Source organism: Bufo bufo, chromosome 1 (assembly GCF_905171765.1).
Source record: "Bufo bufo chromosome 1, aBufBuf1.1, whole genome shotgun sequence".
NCBI lineage: Eukaryota > Metazoa > Chordata > Amphibia > Anura > Bufonidae > Bufo > Bufo bufo.
Genome location: NC_053389.1, coordinates 693,933,627 through 693,957,366, shown reverse-complemented (window position 1 = coordinate 693,957,366; position 23,740 = coordinate 693,933,627).

The window sequence follows — 23,740 nt, the reverse complement described above, 5'->3', positions numbered from 1 at the left end:
TGCCAGTGTGTGTCAGGCCCACAGAGTGTACTGTGCCCACTGCCAGTGCCCACCACTCATATCTGGTGGCACAGTAGCTTGCAGATAAAAAAGTAATACAATTTTTTCTCTGTAATATAATTGCAGTTGCCTGCCAGTGTGTGTCAAGCCCACAGACTGTACTGTGCCCACTGCCCACCACTCATATCAGGTGGCACAGGACCTTGCATGCATAGTACCACTAATCAAAAAAAAAAATGACAGGCAGAGGCAGTCCACCCCGCAGGGGCCGTCGTGGTCGTGGTGTTGTGATTTCCTTTGGCCCTAGAATAATGCCCAGTGTTCAGAGGCCACGTACCCTGAACTCGAAAAGTTCTGAGGACATAGTTGACTGGCTAACACAGGACACCCAATCTTCTTCAGCTTCCGCTCGGAACGTTGACGCACCCTCCTCCTCCAGCTCAGCTTCGGGCACCTCTCAAGTTACCATTTGCCCGCCTGCCGCCACCACCAACACTAGCACCACAGCCGCTTCACTTGATCTGTCAGAGGAGTTATTTACACATCAGTTGGAAGAAATGAGTGATACGCAACCATTATTGCCAGAGGATGTAGATAACAGGGATATGTCTCAGTCAGGCAGCATTACACACATGGACGTACGGTGTGATGATGATGATGTTGTACCCGCTGCTGCTTCCTTTCCTGAGTTGTCAGATACAAGGGAAGCGGTTGATGATGACGATGTGTCCATGGATGTCACGTGGGTGCCCGCTCGAAGAGAAGAAGAACAGGGGGAAAGTTCAGATGGGGAGACAGAGAGGAGGAGGAGACGAGTTGGAAGCAGGGGGAGGTCATCGCAAGGAGCTAGTGGCACAGTCAGACAGCATGTATCGGCACCCGGGGTCAGCCAGACAGCTTGCCAATCAACGCATGCTGTTGCCACCACCGGAATGCCGTCATTGCAAAGCTCAGCAGTGTGGCATTTTTTTTGTGTGTCTGCCTCTGATAACAGCGATGCCATTTGCAACCTGTGCCAAAAGAAACTGAGTCGTGGGAAGTCCAACACCCACCTAGGTACAACTGCTTTGCAAAGGCACATGATCTCACATCACAAACGCCTATGGGATCAACACATGATGAGTACAAGCAGCACACAAACTCAAAGCCACCATCCTCCTATTGGTCCATCATCTTCAGCCACGTCAACCACTGCTGTCCTCCTTGCCCCCTCTCAACCACCCGCCACTCCGCCTCTCACCTTCAGCAGTTCCTGCTCATCTGCCCACAGTCAGGTGTCTGTCAAGGAAATGTTTGAGTGTAAGAAGCCAATATCACAGAGTCACCCCTTTGCCCGGTGTCTGATAGCTGGCTTGTCAGAACTCTTAGCCCGCCAGCTTTTACCATACAAGCTGGTGGAGTCTGAGGCCTTCAAAAAATTTGTAGCTATTTAGACACCGCAGTGGAAGGTACCCGGCCGAATTTTTTTTCACAAAAGGCAATCCCCAACCTGTACTCTATTGAGGAAAAGGAAGTCATGGCATGTCTGGCACACAGTATTGGGGCAAGGGTCCATCTGACCACTGATACCTGGTCTGCAAAGCACGGTCAGGGCAGGTATATCACGTACACTGCGCATTGGATAAACTTGCTGATGGCTGCCAAGCATGGAATGCGTAGCTCTGCAGAGGAGTTGGTGACACCGCCACGACTTGCAGGCAGGCCTGCTGCCACCTCCTCTACTCCTCCTACTCCATCCTCTTCGCTAACCTCCTCGGCTGAGTCCTCTTTTGCTGCTGCGTCTTTCTCCCTATCAACTGCACCCCCCAGCTCCCCAGGGGCTATTCCACATCCCGGAAATTACAGTGCCACGCCGTCTTGGGGTTGACTTGCCTGTAAGCAGAGAGTCACATCGGACCAGCACTCCTGTCCACCCTGAACGCACAGGTGGATTAGTGGCTGACCCCGCACCAACTGGAGATCGGCAAAGTGGTGTGTGACAACGGAAGCAATTTGTTGGCGGCATTGAATTTGGGCAAGTTGACACATGTGCCGTGCATGGCACATGTGTTGAATCTGATCGTACAACGCTTTGTGCATAAGTACCCAGGCTTACAGGATGTCATCAAGCAGGCCAGGATGGTGTGTGGCCATTTCAGGCGTTCCTACACGACCATGGGGCACTTTTCCGATATTCAGCGGTGAAACAACATGCCAGTGAGGCGCTTGATTTGCGACAGCCCGACACGTTGGAATTCAACACTCCTAATGTTCGACCGCCTGCTCCAACAAGAAAAAGCCGTCAATGAGTATTTGTATGACCGGGGTGCTAGGACAGCCTCTGCGGAGCTGGGTATTTTTTTGTCACGTTACTGGACGCTCATGCGCAATACCTGTAGGCTCATGCGTCCTTTTGAGGAGGTGACAAACCTAGTCAGTCGCACCGAAGGCACCATCAGCGACATCATCCCATTTGTTTTCTTCCTGGAGCATGCCCTGCGAAGAGGGCTGGATCAGACCGTAGATGAGCATGAAGAGGAAGAGTTGTGGTCACCATCACCACCAGAAACAGCCTTATCAGCATCGCTTGCTGGACCTGCGGCAATGATGGAAGAGGAGTCTGAGGAAGAGGAGTCAGAGGAGGAATGTGGCTTTGAGAAGGAGGAAGACCAACCACAGCAGGCATCCCAGGGTGCTCGTTGTCACCTATCTGGTACCCGTGGTGTTGTACGTGTCTGGGGGGAAGAACAGACCTTCAATGAGATCAGTGAGGACGAGGAACGGGACATGAGTAGCTCGGCATCCAACCTTGTGCAAATGGGGTCTTTCATGCTGTCATGCCTGTTGAGGGACCCTCGTATAAAAAGGCTGAAGGAGAATGATTTGTACTGGGTGGCCACGCTACTAGACCCCCGGTATAAGCAGAAAGTGCCTGAAATGTTACCGAATTACCGCAAGTCGGAAAGGATGCAGCAGTTCCAAAACAAATTAAAAAGTATGCTTTACACAGTGTATAAGGGTGATGTCACAGCACAACGGGAACCTAACAGCGGAAGAGGTGAAAGTAATCCTCCTCCTACCACGACCACGCCGGCAAGGACAGGACGCTTTACAGAAGTGTTGTTGATGGAGGACATGCAGAGCTTTTTAAGTCCTACGCATCGCCACAGCCCTTCGGGGTCCACCCTCAAAGAACGACTCGACCGACAGGTAGCAGACTACCTCGCCTTAACTGCAGATATCGACACTCTGAGGAGCGATGAACCCATTGACTACTGGGTGTGCAGGCTTGACCTGTGGCCTGAGCTATCCCAATTTGCGATAGAACTTCTGGCCTGCCCCGCTTCAAGTGTCCTGTCAAAAAGGACCTTCAGCGCAGCAGGAGGTATTGTCACTGAGAAGAGAAGTTGCCTAGGTCAAAAAACTCTAGATTACCTCACCTTTATTAAGATGAATGAGGCATGGATCCCGAAGGGACTGACAGTGGGGGATGCATTTGACTAAAAAAGGCCTGATGAGATGCGTTGGGCTAAAAATGGTCCACACGCTGCTGTATTTAATCTCTACATGCCGGATGACTTGCGTGACTTCTCCGCCACCAACTATGGTTTATGCCGCAATGTTTTAGTGCACTTTCTGCCCGGAAAACATCAATTTTTCTGGCCTCTGGTGCTGCACTGTGGCTGCAAAAACAAAACAAAAAAAAAGGCACATACATGTGTCAATTCCCCTTCGTGATCGTTACCTTGTTGTGGTGAAGGGGCTTGCGTATCACAATGAAGCGATCACCTCTATGAGTGTGTTGGCAATGGCAATGTTGGCACACCCCAGATGATAAGGTCGTTGCTTCATTGTGAACAGACCAAAAGCGATTGGCTGGATAATTTTGCATAGAAAAAACATTAATTTTCTTTGTGATCATCTAATGTGATCATTAAAGCCTACTAGGCCAACAATGGGCCCACACTGCAGAATCATTGTTTTCTGGGTCACTTAAGGTCCCTTTCTGGGTCAATTAAGGTCCCGCAAGTTTTCCGCGCGGGTTTAATGCGTGACGTGAACGCATAGCACCCGCACTGAATCCGGACCAATTTAATTCTATGGTGCTTTGTACATGAGCGTTGTTTTTCACGCATCAGTTCTGCGTTGCGTGAAAATCGCAGCATGTTCTATATTCTGCGTTTTTCACGCAGCCCTGGCCCCATAGAAGTGAATGGGGCTGCGTAAAAAAAGCATTGCATCCGCAAGCAAGTGCGGGTGCGATGCGTTTTTCACTGATGGTTGCTAAGAGATGTTGTTTGTAAACATTCAGTTTTTATCACGCGCGTGAAAAACGCATCAAAACGCATTGCACCCCTGCGGAGAAAACTGAAAAACTAAATGCAACCGCAGATAAAACTGACTGAACTTGCTTGCAAAATAGTGCGAGTTTCACTGAACGCACTCTGAACGCATCCGGCCCCAATCCGCAACGCCCGTGTGAAACCAGCCTAACTGTCACTGAACTACCTCAGCACGACCATAGGCTTTGAAAAACCGCCATCGCCTGCAATCTCCCAAACATGCGCACAAGCACAGTCATCACTACACCAAGATTGATGCATAGAGGAATAAAATTCATGTCATGAGTGTGTCAACTATTGACAACTCTTTGCGGTTGTCTAAAATCTATTTGATACACGTCCCCTGATAGGGGACGTAACAAGGATTAAACTGATAAGAATAGTACTACTTACTTAACACACCACTCATATAGGGTAGCACAGTACATTGCACGGCGCACGCGCAGTGCCCCAAATTGGAAGTAAGAGGACTGACCAAGCATCTTTTTCCATCTCCCGGTTCCTAAAATCTATTCCATACACCGGCCCCTGATAGGGGACGTAACAGGGATTAAACTGATAGGAATAGTACTACTTAACATAGCACTCATATAGGGTAGCACAGTACATTGCACGGCGCACGTGCAGTGCCCCAAATTGGAAGTAAGAGGACCGACCAAGCATCTTTTTAAATCTCCCGGTTCCTAAAATCTATTCCATACACCGGCCCCTGATAGGGGACGTAACAGGGATTAAACTGATAGGAATAGTACTACTTAACACACAACTTATATAGGGTGGCACAGTACATTGCACGGCGCACGCATAGCACTCATATAGGGTAGCACAGTACATTGCACGGCGCACGTGCAGTGCCCCAAATTGGAAGTAAGAGGACCGACCAAGCATCTTTTTCCATCATCCGGTTCCTAAAATCTATTCCATACACCGGCCCCTGATAGGGGACAAAACAGAGATTAAACTGGTAAAAACTGATTTTTTTTATTTAAAAAAAAGAGGACAGCCTCTGCGGAGCTGGGTATTTTTTTGGCCGCGTTACTGAACGCTCATGCACAATGGCTGTAGGCTCATGCGTCCTTTTGCGGAGGTGACAAACTTGGTCAGTCAAACCCAAGGCAACATCATCGACCTCATCCCATATGCATTTTTTCTGGAGCGTGCCCTGCGAAGAGTGCTGGATCAGACCGTAGATGAGCATGAAGAGGAAGAGTTGTGGTCACCATCACCACCAGAAGCAGCCTTGTCGTCGTCGATTGCTGGACCTGCGGCAACGCAGAGAGAGGAGTCTGAAGAAGAGGAGTCAGAGGAGGAAGGTGGCTTTGAGGAGGTGGAAGACCAACCACAGCAGGCGTCCCAGGGGGCTTTTTGTCACCTTTCGGGGACCCTTGGTGTTGTACGTAGCTGGGTGGAGGAAGAGACCTTCAATGACGTCAGTGAGGACAAGGAACGGGACATGGCTAGCTTGGTATCCAACCTTGTGCAAATGGGGAGTTTGCGGTTGTGCAAATGGACTTTTTTGTGGTTGTTTACGGTGCGTTAAATGTGGAGTTTGGTCTGTCAGAGTTTGGTCTGTCACTGTGAAGCGGGCGTAACCCTTACACTACCTGATCGATAAAAACATCATACCTGATGTTTTAAAGCACGTTATTCCCAACAATTTAGGAATGTTAGGTGATTTATGCCCTTTATGGATTGATACCCGACTCTGCGTCAACTACGTAATTTTCCATGGGAGTTTTGCCATGGATCCCCCTCCGGCATGCCACAGTCCAGGTGTTAGTCCCCTTGAAACAACTTTTCCATCACTATTGTGGCCAGAAAGAGTCTCTGTGGGTTTTAAAATTCGCCTGCCTATTGAAGTCTATGGCAGTTCGCCCGGTTCGCCCATTCGCGAACACTTGCGGAAATTCGCGTTCGCTGTTCGCGAACGAAAAATTTTATGTTTGCGACATCTCTATCTATCAGAACCCTACTCTCTTGCGATAATAACTCTCGCCACCATAAGGCCTCTTGTCCAGACCCTTTTTTTTCTTTTTTCCCTATTTGATGGTGGAATACAGCCCAACACAGCCACCTCCAGTTCAAGTGGAAGGGATACCAAGGACTCTACACTTAAAGCACGAGAAACCTCCAATAATATTGCACGTTTGAGCAACTCCTTTTTATATGTATATAGTCGGCAGCCTCTTCTTTACATTTCCAACAGTTTGATTTTCGTTCTTTATAAATCTTACTTAACAATAATGGGATCATATTTATTCTATGAATAATATTAAAATAAATAATCCTAAACTTACTAGAATTCGTTGCACTATTTATATTTTTATATATATTCCCTCATTCTAATGTGTTTGATCCTGTATCCTTCGCCCATTTTTCCTCACTTTTAAACTTTACTATTTTTCCCAACCCCTTCCTTATTATTCTGTACACTTGAGAAATAGTCACCCTAGTTGTCGTATATTGATAACAAAAATCTATAAACTCATATTTTGCTGTAATAAAATATTCCTTATTTTGTGTAGCTTTAAATGCGTGTTTTAATTGGTGATACCGAAACCGACTCAATGAGTCCAAATCTATTCCGGGACATAACTCTTTTAGTGCTCTTATTTCACCATTCGCAAATAACTGTGATACATAAATAATACCATACTTTTCCCAAAACATATATTCCGCAATTAGTTGAAATTCTCTATTATTACTATTATTGTTCAATGTATATTATTTTTATTTTATGTTACATATATCCGAACATATGGGTTTAAATCGCTGCACTGGCTGACATTCCTGCGGCGTTAATTTGGATATGAGTGGTAGGGTTAGTAGTATACGTCCGCTGTGTCTCTGCATTGTTTAGAACATATTCACATTAAGCCGGGTGGGTTTGTTTGATTACTCAGGACCATGTTGTTTTCGTGACTTTCCCCTCTGTATCTCTTTCAGTCGGGTCTGCGTGGTTCCCAGTCAGCTTGTGATCAGCTTTACGGCTCCACTTCCCGCCATCTCAGGACACGAGCGCACTCCTCCAAATCTTCCCAAAGCACCGTGTGTCAGCTTAATAATGTTCCAATTGATTGAAAAAATAGGTCTCCGTCCACACTGTCTTTCTGTCAGCATTCACCATTCACCAGTGGTGTTTCGAACGAATCTTGCTTCTTCCTCAGTGGTATATGTTCAAATAAGTATCATATTTTACTTTTAGTATAGAATATATACTTGATCGCGCTGCCGGTATCTTCTTTTCTTCAGGACCTGTAAAAAAAACTACGGTGACGTCACCGTGCTCACCACGTAGATGAGGTGAGTTAGTTTTTATTTTTAACCCCTTAATAGACGGAAAATAATAAAGTGAGGTTTGGGTCCCCATTTACTTAAATAGGGTCCGAATTCAGGGTGAAGTTCGGGTCTCGAACCCAAACTTTGACCTGAAGTTCGGCCGAACCTGGACAGCAGCCCTTCCAATACCCTACCCTGTGGAAGTTCGGGTTCGCTCAACCCTGCTCTTTAGTTCAGAGCAACTGTATAATAGTTTTTTTTTTTTTTTTACTTCTAAAGACATGTAGTTTTATGAATAATCTAAAGAAGGTAGCTTCATGAAGTTGATGGCTCAAATTGAAATGACATAAGCTGAATAGCCTTTTGTTTCTTGTATATTGTTATCCTCTTATTCTTGGAGTCTTTTTTTGGCCTAGAAAAATGAATACCAAAGACAATTTGAGTAGGGTATTGGAAGGGCTGCTGTTTCTAGGTGGGAGTCCCTTTCCCTTCAATAAAACACATTTGCAGATCATAGATCCCTGCAAATTGTGCTTTGTTCAATGGAGGGCAGCCAAGTAGTAGCACCTGTTATTAGTAGAGTAGCACTCAACTGATGCTAGCCCTCATGAATTTTAAACGCTACATTTCTTTTGGACACTAATAAAATTTTATGAAGGTTTGTTCTGAACACCATCTAGCTGCCTTCACTGTTGTTTCTAAAGGAACTCCTTTTACAGCAGCTTGTGAAATAATGCAGCTGCTCCTATGCAGTGGGCTTTAAACATAGTAGTGTTTATTCCTGCATTTTTCATGATATTTTTTAAGACTTTATGAGGGAGGCCTTGATGTTATGAATAAATAAGAGATTTCTTCTCTCTATATATTGGATGTGTCCAAGTATTTTTCTAGTGCAGTTACTAGGCATAGAAAAGGTTCATTTGAATATCTTGCTAAGTATATTTTGATTGGATGTTGATCTATATGAGTGGTTTTAGTTTTGCCTTTCAAAGTTAAATGATAACCTCCATCGGTTGTGGACAACTAAGTCTGGAAAAAAATGACGAATATTCTAAAATATGAATATATAGCACTACATTGAATATAGTGCTATATATTAGTTTCTTAGAATATTCGTCATTTTTTTCCATCTGAAGTGAACACTGAGAACTGTTCCCTTCAGATTGAAAAAAATGACATTATCTAAAATACAAATATATAGCACTATATAGAATATAGTGCTATATATTCATTTTTTTTTTCAAATATTCGTCATTTTTTTCCAGACTTGGAACAACAGGTTGTTGTTCACAACCGAATTCTCGAAGTTTCGATATTCAAGATAAAAATTAGCTTTTTGAATATTCTCCCTCAACACTATTGTCTTATTGGGCAATGAATTGTGCTAGTGTGTGTTCCACAAATATTATTACTTTCCACAATTTTTTGTAAGATTGTCTATGGTGAAAGCGTTGGTATCTATTGAAAATCTAGAAAGGTTAAGCACTAGGGTTGAGCGAACCCGAACTGCAAAGTTCGGGTTTGTACCGAACTTTAGGATTTTTTGACCCCGGACCCGAACATTTCAGTAAAAGTTCGGGTTCGAGTTCGATGTTCGGCGATTTAATGGTGCTTTTTGAAAGGCTGCAGGGCAGCCAATCAACAAGCGTTTAACTTGTGTGCCCTTAGAAGCCATCACAGCCACCCTGCCCTGAGCCCAGTGACACAGAAAAATAAGTTTTATCCGTCTGTTAGTTAGGTGGGCATCGGCGGCCATTTTGTGCAAGTTCAGTGCACCAGCACTGCATATGTGCCAGGGACAATAAATAAATCCTGTTCTTTTAGTTCAGTGGGCAACATATACCCATTTTTTAAGTGCATCTGCACTGCATATGTGCCAGGGGAAGGGAAAATAATATAGGTAATCCGTCTGTGAGTTTAGGGACCCAGGGGGTGACATATTCACATGTTTTTCTGTAAAGTACCCCTGTGCTGCATATGTGAGTGTAATCAATTCAGTAAATCCATCTGTAAGATTCTTGGGGGACAAATTAATTTTTTTTTGCTAAAAAGTACATTTGAGCCCTGCACTGCATTTGTGATTGTGAAAGAAAATAAGGTAAATCCATCTCTTTCATTTGTGGGTGAAAAAAAATCATATCTTTTTTTTTCCCTAAAGTACCTTTGCGGCCTGCACTGCAAATCTGATAGTGAAATATAATCAGTAAATCCATCTGTTTCACTGTGGGTAAAAAAAAAATATATATCTTTTTTTTCCAGAAAGTACCTTTGCGGCCTACACTGCAAATCTGATAGTGAAATATAATCAGTAAATCCATCTGTTTCACTGTGGGTAAAAAAAAATAATATATATATATTTTTTTCCAGAAAGTACCTTTGCGGCCTGCGCTGCATTTCTGACTGTCCAATACAACCGTTAAATACTGCTGTTACATTGTCATTTGAAAACAACACCCTTTTTGTGCATTTCTGACAGTCAAATAGAATTGTTAAATACTGCTGTTCTATTTTTCTTAGAAAAAAACACCCTTTTTGTGCTAGATTGTACACTTGCGGCCTGCGCTGCAATTCTGACGGTAATATAACTGTTAAATACTGCTGTTACATTGTCGTTTGAAAAAAACTCACTTTTGGGCTAGATTGTACATTTGCGGCCTGCGTTGCATTTCCGACAGTCCAATACAACCGGTAAATACTGCTGTTATATTTTTATTTGAAAAAAAAAACATTTTGTGCTAGATAGTACATTTGCGGCCTGTGCTGCATTTCTGACAGTCCAATAAAACAGTTATATACTACTGTTACATTGTCATTTGAAAACAACACCCTATTTGTGCTAGATTGTACATTTGCGGCCTGCGCTGCATTTCTGACGGTCAAATATAACCGTTAAATACTGCTGTTATATTGTCGTTTGAAAAAAACTCACTTTTGGGTTAGATTGTACATTTGCGGCCTGCGTTGCATTTCTGACAGTCCAATAAAACTGTTAAATACTGCTGTTACATTGTCGTTTGAAAAAAACTCACTTTTGGGCTAGATTGTACATTTGTGGCCCGCGTTGCATTTTGACAGTCCAATACAACCGGTAAATACTGCTGTTACATTGTCGTTTGAAAAAAACTCACATTTGTGCTAGATAGTACATTTGCGGACTGCGCTGCATTTCTGACAGTCCAATAAAACAGTTATATACTACTGTTACATTGTCATTTGAAAACAACACCCTTTTTGTGCTAGATTGTACATTTGCGGCCTGCGCTGCATTTCTGACAGTCAAATATAACCGTTAAATACTGCTGTTATATTGTCGTTTGAAAAAATCTCACTTTTGGGCTAGATTGTACATTTGCGGCCTGCGTTGCATTTCTGACAGTCCAATAAAACCATTAAATACTGCTGTTACATTGTCGTTTGAAAAAAACTCACTTTTTGGCCATATAGTACCTTTGCGGCCTGCACTGCAAATCTGATAGTGAAAAAAATCAGTAAATCCATCTGTGTCACTGTGGGTGAAAAAAATCTTATTTTTCGGGGCCATAAAGTACCTTTGCAGCCCGCACTGCATATCTGACAGACAGGCAAATAAATACAGTTAATCCATCTGTAGGATTGTGGGGTGATATTTCCATGGTTAACAGGCCAGTCATTCACCTTCCTACAGCAATTTTTTGTTGGGCGCAATGCAACATCTAAAATAAATATTAATAATTTAATACTTAATCCGTCTGTTAGTTAGGTGGGTGACAAACCAATTTTTGTGTGAAGTACACCTGCACCTGCATATGTGCCAGGGACAATAATATAGTTAATCCGTCTGTGAGTTCAGGGGTTGACATATTTGTATTGTTGGCTGTTTTATACCGCTGCTCTACATAGAAGACATGGAAATAATAAAAGAAATATCATCTGTTACATTGTCGGGTGACATTAACCCTTTTTTGGCTGTTTTATACCCCTGCTTTACATAGCAGACAGGGAAATAATTTTAAAAAAATTGTCTGTTACATTGGTGGGTGACATTAACCCTTTTTTACAATAAAACTGGATGGGCAAGCACTCAAAACATCATGGGACAGGCAAAATATTTAATACTACATCAATAAACTAGGCAGCATAAAATTAAATAAAATAACATAACACAATAATGATAAAATATCACTCTGGAAGATGGTGCAAGGAAAAGTTCCTGCTGGAATAAAAATGTATTCCAAACGCTCTGGCTTAGCGTTGTAGATTGCCTGCGGGTTGTGTCGGAACCGTGAGTTGGGAAAGTTTGTAAACGCAGTAAGGTGTCAACGTGCGGATAGTAAAATATTGCTCACTGAGCACTCACCCCACCTAATGGCATAGGATCTTCACACTGGCTGGTGTGCGCTCATGTGTGCGCACTTGGAGCGGATCAATAACCTGTGGTGGGGTCCGACTTTCATGCAGTTGTTCGGACTGCTCTGTGTATGGCTCCGTGTGTGGTTCTCGTGGGAACTTGAGTGTGAAGTCACGGCCAGATTTTTTCTCTCGTTATATTCTAGTGTGGCTGAAAAATCGTCTCACTGATCGCAAGATGTTAAATCGCATGGCCATGCTTAAACTGGTTATGGAATCTTTCAAAGCATTGGTATACGGCACCAAACGCGTTTCGAGGTCTTGCTGACCTTTTCCACAGTGGTTATACTCCATATGCTTAGACTCCATTATTTATACTCTACTCAGTAATAGGCAAATCCTGTAAAAACGAATCTCAAAGCGGACAGAATGGTAATAAGTAAGTCCCGGAGCAGCAGATTTAAAAAATACTAATTCGATCTAATGCGATTTTGATGCATTTTTTTGTGACCAAAACTGCTGAATCAGAATTACAATTCATTTCAATGTTCCAAAAAATAAATATTTCGCCTGTCCCATGATGTTTTGAGTGCTTGTCCATCCAGTTTTATTGTATGTATTTGCATCTATTGAATAGGGTAATTCAATTCCAGGGTTTTAGCACCTATCCAGAGTCATTGGGGGTGAGCCACCCTAACAGTTTAATCTACAATTTTTTCACATTTTTCACCCTTTTGGTGAGTGAGCTCCCCCTTCATGACTATGGACATCTGGAGTCATGGTGAAAGTAAAAAACAAAAGGCTGAAAACTATATTTTCAAAAAACTTAATTATGCTCCCACTGAAGGACAAAAATCTATGACAGAAATTTTCAGGGAATTAGAGGGTCTCCTACATAAACAATTAAGGCAACATTGGGAAATTCGTTCACTAACACAGTGCATTGAATTGGGGAAAATACCAAAGGGTCTTCTGATTAATAAGACTCCTGCACAAGATTTATATTCAGAGGAGTTTGATAAAGAATGGAATGACGTATTATTTACCCAATCCATAGCACTTATCCAACTAGTGATTAAAAGAAGATCTCAAATTCTAGTGGGTTTAACAAATAGAATAGATAAAATAAACGACATAGTTGATAAACTACCTAAAAATAGTGAATTTGAATCATGGCAGGAAAAACTTTGCAAAAGCTTAGATAAGATCGAATCGGATATTATTGATAAAAAAAAATAAATAAATCTATACACACAGAGAAATGAGTACCGAATAATAACATACAGATATGAGTCACTCTCAGAACATCATTTTTTAGACCGAACTCCGCCACACCACAGGTCACGTCCAAGACACAGAACACCAGAAACAAATTATCACAAGCAGAGAGCCCCAGCACACACATACAACCTAAGACAGAAAAACACTTATCACCAACTCACTCCAGAAAAAATACATTACAGGACAACACAAGAATAGAATCAACATCAAAAATTCACTCCCAATCACTTCTTCACAGAAACACACAATTATCACAACCCAGAACCAAAAAGACGAGAAGAGGAAAAAGGAAGAAAAACACAACACAGACGACGTTATTAGAAAAAGATCACGATTCAATAGTAAACCTCAGTTCTATTTCACTCACAAATGCACAGATAAGACTCCTTGATAAAGGTCTAAAGTTTGCCCCTACTGAGAAAATAAATAAGTTTGATACATATGTTGGTATCCAGAAATTCATTCGTAAACTATGTTTTAAAAAGTACCGTCTAAAAAATCTGATCAAACAGACAACACCAGACAGGATCCTATAAAACATACAAACTTACAGAATACAACTATGAAATTCCCAAGAAATGAAATTTAGCTACAAAAAAGCCATATTTCAAAAGAGTGTCAAAAGTGATTTACAAAAAAATAAAAGAAGGATACACTAAGAAGAAGAATTTAAATAATAGAGAAATACAGGCCATCAAACAGCTTCAGAAGCAAGCACACATTACGATACATCCGGCAGATAAAGGAGGGGCAGTGGTGATCCTTGACACAGCTTAGGCTACTTTCACACTGGTGTTTCTGGGTCCGCTTGTGAGATCCGTTTCAGGGCTCTCCCAAGCGGCCCAAAACAGATCAGTTCAGCCCCAATGCATTCTGAATAAATAAGGATCCATTCAGAATGCATCAGTTTGGCTGCGTTTGGTCTCCGTTACGCTTTTGAGGCGTACACCAAAACCCTGCTCGCAGCGGATCCGTCCTGACTTACAATGTAAGTCAATGGGGACGGATCCGTTTTCACTGACACAATATGGTGCAATTGAAAACGGATCCGTCCCCCATTGACTTTCAATGTAAGTCAAGACGGATCAGTTTTGACTTAGACTTTTTTTTTAAAAGAATAATGCAAACGGGTCCGTTCTGAACGGATACAAGCGTTTGCATTATCGGTGCGGATCCGTCTGTGCAGATACAAGACGAATCCGCACCGAACGCAGGTGTGAAAGTAGCCTTACTACAATAAGGAATGTTACAGCCAACTGTCCGACAGTAATACATATTTGAAACTCAAGAAGGACCCTTTGGAGTTTTCCATGGGACTTTGAAGAAATACTGTCGGAGAGGTTTGGATGCAAATATATTATCAAAACAAGAACATGATTTTATCTTGGGCATGCAGCGAAGACTCTCTGTCTTCTACTGCCTGCCCAAGATCCACAAAAACTTGAAGGAACCCCCTGGCCATCCTATAATATTGGGGATAGGATCGTTAACGTCTAATCTTTCAAAATATATTGACACTCTTTTACAACCTGTAGTTAAAAGATGAGTTCCTATATTAAAGATACAACGCATAAAATACAGACCCTGGAAAAATTTTAAATCCAAACAGACTGGATTATGGGGACACTGGATATCCAGTCTCTATATACAGTCATAGATCATCAACAAGGGATGGAGGCGATTAAATCCCAATTGATATTAGACGGTTCATTGGATTTATCCCAAATTGATTTTTTAGTGGAAGGTATAGGGTATATTTTAAATCACAACAATTTTTTTCTTTGAGGGGGAATATTTCCTCCAGAAACGGGGCACCGCCATGGGGACCAAGTTTGCCCCAGCTATGCTAACTTGTTCCTGGCCGATTGGGAGCAAGCCACCATTGGGCCTAGACTGGGGGCTGATATGGCCCTATGGCGGCGCTATATGGATGATATAATATTTATCTGGAGAGGTACTGAAGACAGACTGTGGGAGTTTTTGAAAGAAATTATTAACAATACATGGAATCTGACTTTCACATCGAATGTTAAAAAGATGCACACAGAATTTTTGGATTTACTAATTTCCAGACAGGATAGAAAATATATCTGTAGCACCTTCCAGAAACCAATGTCCAAAAACATTTTCATACTTTTTTCTAGTTGCCACCTGCCGAGCTGGCTAATTAATATTCCGGTTCGACAATTCCGCCGGATCAAAAGTAATTGTACGGAAAACAGTAAATTTGAAGAAGAGGCCATAAGAATGAAAGATCATCTTATCAATTAGGAATATCCTGAGGAAATTGTTAATAATGCATTGGAACGAGTCAAGAGATTAGAAAGACTTTCTTCTCTGATGGTTCGGATAAAAATAAAAATAAAAATGAAAATAAAAATATAATACAAAAAGAAACAGAATTGAGAGTTATCCTACCATTTAATGCACATTATAAGAAAGTCCAATATATTCTGAAACAACATTGGCTATATATTGGATGATAAAACAATAGGACATCTATTACCAAAGTTACCTTTGATATCTTTCACGAAAGTGCCAAATTTAGGCCTCAAAATAGCGCCCTCTATTAAACAACAAAAGAGGAAGAAAATTTCTATGTTCCAAAACTGGACAAATATGAATGGTTTCTTTAGGTGTGGGAGGTGCACTGCCTGCAAAAACACAACATTCCATAAAAGAACATTAGAAGTGCCATCTACACAGAATTCGTTCTCCTGGAAGATTAGGGACAGTCTATCCTGTAACTCCTCCAGTGTCATCTACATCATCCAGTGACCTTGTTAGAAACAATATATTGGACGCACTAAACGACCATTAAAAACAAGAATATCTGAACATATGACTAAGATTAAAAATGGGTTCGACAAACATTCTTTGTCGAGACATTTCAGGGAAGTCCACAATAAAGACCCCACTAAACTGACATTTGCGGCACTGGAGAAGGTGGATCGACACTGGAGGGGTGCTGATCACATTCACCGAATGTCTAGGACTGAGTCTAGACGAATCTATGAATTCGGGAGTTTACTTCCAGCAGGTCTCAATGCCGAATTAGAGATCTTCGGCTTCTTGTGAGTGGGGGTGGGCGCCTGCCCTGACGGGAGATCGCAGAGTTGGTATTTTTAGGCACTGCGATGTCCCTTTGGAGATGGGATCCCCTCACAATACACCTGCAAGATATTTTACAAATTAATTGTCTGTTAAGTCACCCAATATAGATTCCTTAAACCCACATCTGTGTATGTGCAATTTTTTTTATCATTTTAACCATTTTAAGCATTTTAATATATGTAAATTGCATTGTCTATTTATTTTGGAAATTTTTAAGGAATAAGAATAATTTTTTTTCTTTTTTGAAACATTGAAACAAATAGTAATTCCGATTCAGCAGTTTTGGTCACAAAAACGCATCTGCTGAAAAAATCACATAAAAAAAATGCATCAAAATCGCATTAGATCGAATTTGTCTTTTTGAAACCCTTCTCCGGGACTTATTACCATTCTGTCCGCTTTAAGATTCATTTTTCCAGGATTTGCCTATCACTGAGTAGAGTATAAATAATGGAGTCTAAGCATATGGAGTATAACCACTGAGGAAGAGGTCAGCAAGACCTCGAAACGCGTCTGTTGCTGTATTCTGATGCTTTGAAAGATTCCATAACCAGTTTAAGTATGGCCGTGTGATTTAACAACTTTGCGAACGAATCTTGCTATCAGTGAGACGATTTTTCAGCCACACTAGAATATAACGCGAGAAGAAATCTGGCCCGTGACTTCACACTCAAGTTCCCGCGAGAACCACACACGGAGCCATACACAGAGCAGTCCGAACAACTGCATAAAAGTCGGACCCCACCACAGGTTATTGATCTGCCCCAAGTGCGCACACATGAGCGCACACCAGCCAGTGTGAAGATCCTATGCCATTAGGTGGGGTGAGTGCTCAGTGAGCAATATTTTTCTATCCGCACGTTGACACCTTACTGCTGTTACAAACTTTCCCAACTTGCGGTTCCGACACAACCCGCAGGCAAGCTACAACGCTAGACCAGAGCGTGCACGAGCTGCTACATATAAGCTGCTACAAATTCAGCGGTAATATCAGATGCGCTAACAAGGACACAATTTGATATACATTTTTATTCTGGCAGGAACTTTTCCTTGCACCATCTTCCAGAGTGATATTTTATCATTATTGGGTTATGTTATTTTATTTCATTTTATGCTGCCTATTTTATTGATGTAGTATTAAATATTTAGCCTGTCCCATGATGTTTTGAGTGCTTGCCCATCCAGTTTTATTGTAATTATTTGCATCTATTGAATAGGGTGATTCAATTCCAAGGTTTTAGCACCTATCCAGAGTCATTGGGGGTGAGCCACCCTAACAGTATATTCTACAATTTAACCCTTTTTTGGCTGTTTTATACCCCTGCTCTACATAGCAGACAGGGAAATAATAATAAAAAAAATTGTCTGTTACATTGGTTGGTGACATTAACCCATTTTTGCCGTTTAAAAACCCCTGCTCTGCATAGGTGACAGGGACTTAAATTTCTAAAATTTGTCTGTTCCAGTGGTGGGTGACATTAACCAATTTTTGCCCTTGAAAAACCACTGCTCTGTATAGGTGACAGGGACCGAAATTTCTAAAATTCGTCTATTCCATTGGTGGGTGACATTAACCCATTTTTGTCGTTTAAAAACCCCTGCTCTGCATATGTGACAGGGATATAAATTTCTAAAATTCGTCTGTTCCATTGGTGGGTGACATTAACCCATGTTTGCCGTTTAAATACAGCTGCTCTGCATAGGTGACAGGGATTTAAATTTCTAAAGATCGTCTGTTCCATTGGTGGGGGACATCAACCCATTTTTGCCATTAAAAATCCCCTGTTTTCATTGCTGACAGGGAACTAAATTTAGTAAAAACATCTGTTACTTCGGTGGGTGACCGCAAAAAATGAGGAGAGCTTCAAATAAGGGACGTTGCCCTGGTCGTGGTGCTGCTGGTGTTGGTGGAGCTCCTGTTGCAGGGAAAGGACGTGGTCGATCTGCGCCAGCTACATGCCCAAATGAAACACTTTCCTCAGGTGAGCGTAGGCGACAGAGCCTTCAGCATTATTTAGGAGGCCCGAATGCCGCTCTATGAATGGTGAGGCCAGAACAAGTACAGCCGCTACAGTGCAAAGTTGGCACCTGCAGCCCATGGCCATCAGTCTTTCACCTCACCCACTTTCAAATCAGCCAAGCAGTCTGAGCCCCAAGTCATGCAGCAGTCTCTTCTGATTTTTGGCGACTCTGCTAGCAGGGTTTCCCAGGGCCAATCACATAGCACCGATGCCCAACCATTTATGTTTCAGGAAACACAGGTGCCAACTGCTGTGGCTTTCTGCAGTGTGCCAAGGAGGGTAGGGGTGAAGACTGGGTGGAAGATGATGTGGAGGACGATGAGGTCCTCGACTCCACATGGCATCAAGGTCATGCGAGTGACCTGTGTAGTTCGGAGGAAGAGACGGTGGTCGCACAGAGCCACCAGCACAGCAGAAGAGGGAGCAGGGTGCAAAAGCAGAGTGGCCGTCCCCTAGACAGTACGCCTGCTACTACCCACAGCACCAAGGGACCGAGCACACCAAATCCAGCTCCAAGGAGTTCCCTGGCGTGGCAGTTCTTCAGACAATGTGCTGACGACAAGACGCGAGTGGTTTGCACGCTGTGCAATCAGAGCCTAAAGTGAGGCATAAACGTTCTAAACCTGAGCACAACCTGCATGACCAGGCATCTAAGTGCAAAGCATGAGCTGCAGTGGAGTATGTCACGAACGCAGGGCTTTTTTTCTGGCGGAACGCACCGGAACGGCGTTCCGCCACCTTTTGACATCGCAAGCTGCGATGTATCAGCGGGGAGGGACTGGGAGGAGGAGCTGGGGGCCGGTGCGTTCACTGTGCTCCGGCCCCGCAGCTCCAGTAGAGACTTATAAAATGTTTAATTAAATGAATAATGATTCCTGCTGCCCCTCAGTAGTATAACATTCAATGTATTTGTACTCACAGCCGGCTACTGACATCGTAATCCAGGCCGGCCGGGTAGACGAGCGGCAGCGTCACTGACTGACGTCACCTGCCTGGGCCGCCTGCTTCATTCATAAAGTAGGCGGCGCACTCACGTGACGTCAGTCAGTGACGCTGCCGCTCGTCTGCCCGGCCGGCCTGGATTACGATGTCAGTAGCCGGCTGTGAGTACAAATACATTGAATGTTATACTACTGAGGGGCAGCAGGAATCATTATTCATTTCATTACACATTGTATAACTGTACTGGAGCGGCAATGGGGGGTCTGTGGATGACACTGTTATGGGGTGGGGGGGGGTATATGGATGGCACTGTTATGGGGTGGGGGGGTCTGTGGATGGCACTGTTATGGGGTGGGGGTGTCTGTGGATGGCACTGTTATGGGGTGGGGGGGTCTGTGGATGGCACTGTTATGGGGTGGGGGGGTCTCTGGATGGCACTGTTATGGGGTGGGGGTGTCTGTGGATGGCACTGTTATGGGGTGGGGGGGTTTGTGGATGGCACTGTTATGGGGTGGGGGGGTCTCTGGATGGCACTGTTATGGGGTGGGGGGGTGTGTGGATGGCACTGTTATGGGGTGTGGGGGTGTGTGTGGATGGCACTGTTATGGGGTGGGGGGGTCTGTGGATGGCACTGTTATGGGGTGGGGGGTCTGTGGATGGCACTGTTATGGGGTGGGGGGTCTGTGGATGGCACTGTTATAGGATGGGGGGGGGGGTCTGTGGATGGCACTGTTATAGGATGGGGGATCTGTGGATGCCATCCCCAGATCCTCCACCCCATAACAGTGCCATCCTCAGATCCCCCCATTAACAGTGCCATCCCCAGATCCAGTGCCATCCCCATGCCATCCCCATCTGGGGGGTTTCTTTGCTGGGCTGGACTTTTATAGCCCCCCCCCCCTAAATTTTACTTGCGGTCCTAGGGTTGGGTAGAGGGGGCGGTCCTAGGGGTGGGTAGGGGGCGGTCTTAGGGGCGGGTAGGGGGGGGTGGTCCTAGGGTTGGGTAGGGGCGTGGCCAGGGGAGGGGGGGTGAGTTCCACCACCTTTTCTCTGAGAAAAAAAGCCCTGCACGAACGTATCTGTACGCAGACGTATACCGCACATGTAGAGTTGAGTGGACACCTGAATGTTCGGGTCCGACGGGTTCAGCCAAACTTCACAAAAAAGTTTGAGTTCAGGACCCGTACTTGACCCCGAACCCAGATGAAATCAATGGGGACCCGAACTTTTGAGCAGTAAAATGGCTGTAAAAATGTCATGGAAAGGGCTAGAGGGCTGCAAATGCCAGCAAAATGTGGTTAAGAGCATGGCAAATGCTCTGAAAACAAATGTGGCTAGGGAAATGACTTTAAATAACATAAAATACATTAAATAACAAAAATCTTGATCTAGGAGGACGAGGTCCATATGGAGTAGGAGTTTGAGGAGGCAGTGGATGTGGTGGTGTAGGTGGAAGTGGCGGTGGAGAAGGAGGAGGTAGCCTACACTGGTTTTAGGTTTAAATTTATTTATTTTTTAATTTAGGGTACACCCCAAAACATTGGGAAATATAACCTGTGATAACCCCCTCCAGCCATGCTAAACAAACATTCAGACCATATACTGGCTGCAGGGCAAGCCAGCACCTCTAAGGCATAAAGGGCCATGTGCCCTATTTGGAGACCCAGAAGTTGCAGGGGCCGACCCTGTTGCACGTCCCCGTGATGTTCACGATCCAATTGGATATCTTCTCTATCAACTCTCGATGTTCATTTCTGCGACTACCATGTTGATCACGGTTAGCGGCGAATCAGGTTTCCACGCCGGAGAGGGAGCGTGAGAAAGGGATACCACATCCAAGGGAGGTTAATTGTTTGAAATTAAATGTGATTGAGCGGAAAAGTGGGACAAATTATTGAAGTACAAATGTGGGACAAGTTGTTAAAGTTTAAGCATTGAATGAAAGGAGGGGGCGCACGTCAATTAAAGAAGAATGCAGAGCAGCGGTTTGTATATGGCAAAATTGGTAAAATGTCACCTGACAATGTAACAGATGATTTTTTGAAATTTAGGTCCCTGTCACCTATGCAGAGCAAGGGTTTAATCACGGCAAAAATGGTCAAATATCACCCAAGAACTTAATGTTTTTATCTGTCTACTAGGTATAGCAGGGGTATATCACAGCCAGAAATTGGTGAATTTCACCCGAGAATGTAACAGACAAATTAGTGAAATTTGTTTACCTGTCTACTAGGTATAGCAGGGGTATATCACACCAAAAATTTGTGAATTTTACCCAAAAATGTAACAGATAAATTAGTGAAATGTTTTTACCTGTCTACTAGTACAGCAGGGGTATATCACACCCAAAAATTTGTGAATTTCACCCGAATATGTAACAGACAAATTAGTGAAATTTTTTTACCTGTCTACAAGGTATAGCAGTGGTATATCACACCTAAAAATTGGTGAATTTCACCTGAAAATGTAACAGACAAATTTGTGAAATTACATAAAATAAAATACGTAGAAATAAAAATAAAAGATCTTAATTTATGAGGTGGAGGTCCATATGGAGTAGGAGTTTGAGGAGGCGGTGTAGGTGGAAGCAGCGGTGGAGGAGGACGAGGTAGTCAACACTGGTTTTTGGTTTTCATTTTTAAATAAATCTTATTTGTTAGGTTACACTCCAAAAGAGTGGGAAATATCCAAAATAGAACAATAAGCAATTGCACTGTAGTATAACAATGGCTGGGTAAGGCCGGTATACATGTCTATTCTGCACAAGGTACGGACAAGTCCTGAGAGATCCATGCCTGGTTCATTTTACTGAACGTGAGGTTGTCCACATTGGCTGTGTACAGGCGGCTGCGCTTGTCAGTGATAATGCCCCCCGCCATGCTAAACACACGTTCAGACAATACACTGGCTGCAGGACAGGCCAGCACCTCCAAGGGATAAAGGGCTAGCTCAGTCCATGTGCCCAATTTGGAGACCCAGAGGTTTAAGGGGGCAGACCCATCATTCAGTACTTGTAGGCGTGTGAATACATACTGCTCCACCTTGTTGCTGAAATGCTACCTCCTACTAAGACATTCCATATCAGCTGGTGGTGCTGGTTGTTGTGGCGTGCTGACAAAGCTTTTCCACTTTTTGGCCATGCTAACCCTGCCTTCTGAGGTGCTGGCAGTGCCCCAGCTGTGTTTGGCGACCTCTTTCTCCTCCTCTGCCTTCGCCTTGTGCTTCCACTGTGCCCCCGCTGTCAGGTGGGAATGCCACCAGCAGCGCGTCTACCAGCATGTGCTTGTACTCGCGCATCTTACGATCACGCTCCAGTGACGGAATTAAGGACGGTACGTTGTCCTTGTAACGGGGATCCAGCAGCGTGGCCACACAGTAATCAGCACAAAGCACAAGTTAGAATGTGGGAAACTCGGCGGTCGTTGCGGTGACATTGCAGCATGTAATCGCTCATGTGTGCCAGACTGCCCAGAGGCAACAAAAAGCTGTCCTCTGTGGGAGGTGTATCGTCTGTGTCCTCTGTATCCCCCCAGCCATGCACCAGTGATGGCCGTGAGCTGGTTTGGGTGCCATCCTGCTGTGTACATGGATCCTCCTCCTCCATCTCCTCCTCTTCATCCTCCACCTTGTCATCCTTCAGAACTGTGCCCTGGCTGGACAATTGTGTACCTGGCGTTTGTTGGTGCAGGAACCGACCCTCGGAGCCACTTGGGAATGACTGGCCAGAAACCCTTGAAAATGTTTCCTCTTCCCCCTCCTCTTCCATCATCACCAGAAACGTTTTTTTAAGGAGGCATAGATGTGAGATAGTAACGCTGAGAATGGCGTTATCGGCACTGGCCATGTTGGTGGAGTACTCGAAACCGCACTATAAGGAACACAGGTCTCGCATGGAGCCCCAGTCATTTGTTGTGAAGTGGTGCTGTTCCGCAGAGCGACTCACCCATGCGTGCTGCAGCTGAAACTCCACTATCGCCTGCTGCTGCTCGCACAGTCTGGCCAGCATGTGCAAGGTGCAGTTCCACCTTGTGGGCATATAGCATATGAGGCTGTGAGCTGGAAGGCCGAAGTTACACTGCAGTGCTGACAGGCGAGCAGCAGCAGGGTGAGAACGCCGAAAGCGCGCAGAGATGGCCCGCACTATATGCAGCAGCTCTGACATATCGGGGCAATTTTTAAGGAACCACCAAATTCAGCACATGCACCAGGCAAGGGATGTGCTTCAAACCAGCTAGTCCCAGAGCTGCTATGAGATTTTGCCCATTATCGCACACCACCAGGCCAGGTTTGAGGCTCACTGGCACCAACAACTCATCGGTCTGTTGTTCCATGCCCGTCCACAGCTCCTGCGCGGTGTGGGATTTGTCCCCCAAACAGATACGTTTTAAAACTGCCTGCTGTCGTTTACCCCTGGCTTTGTTGAAGTTGGTGGTGAAGGTGTTAGGCTGAACGGAT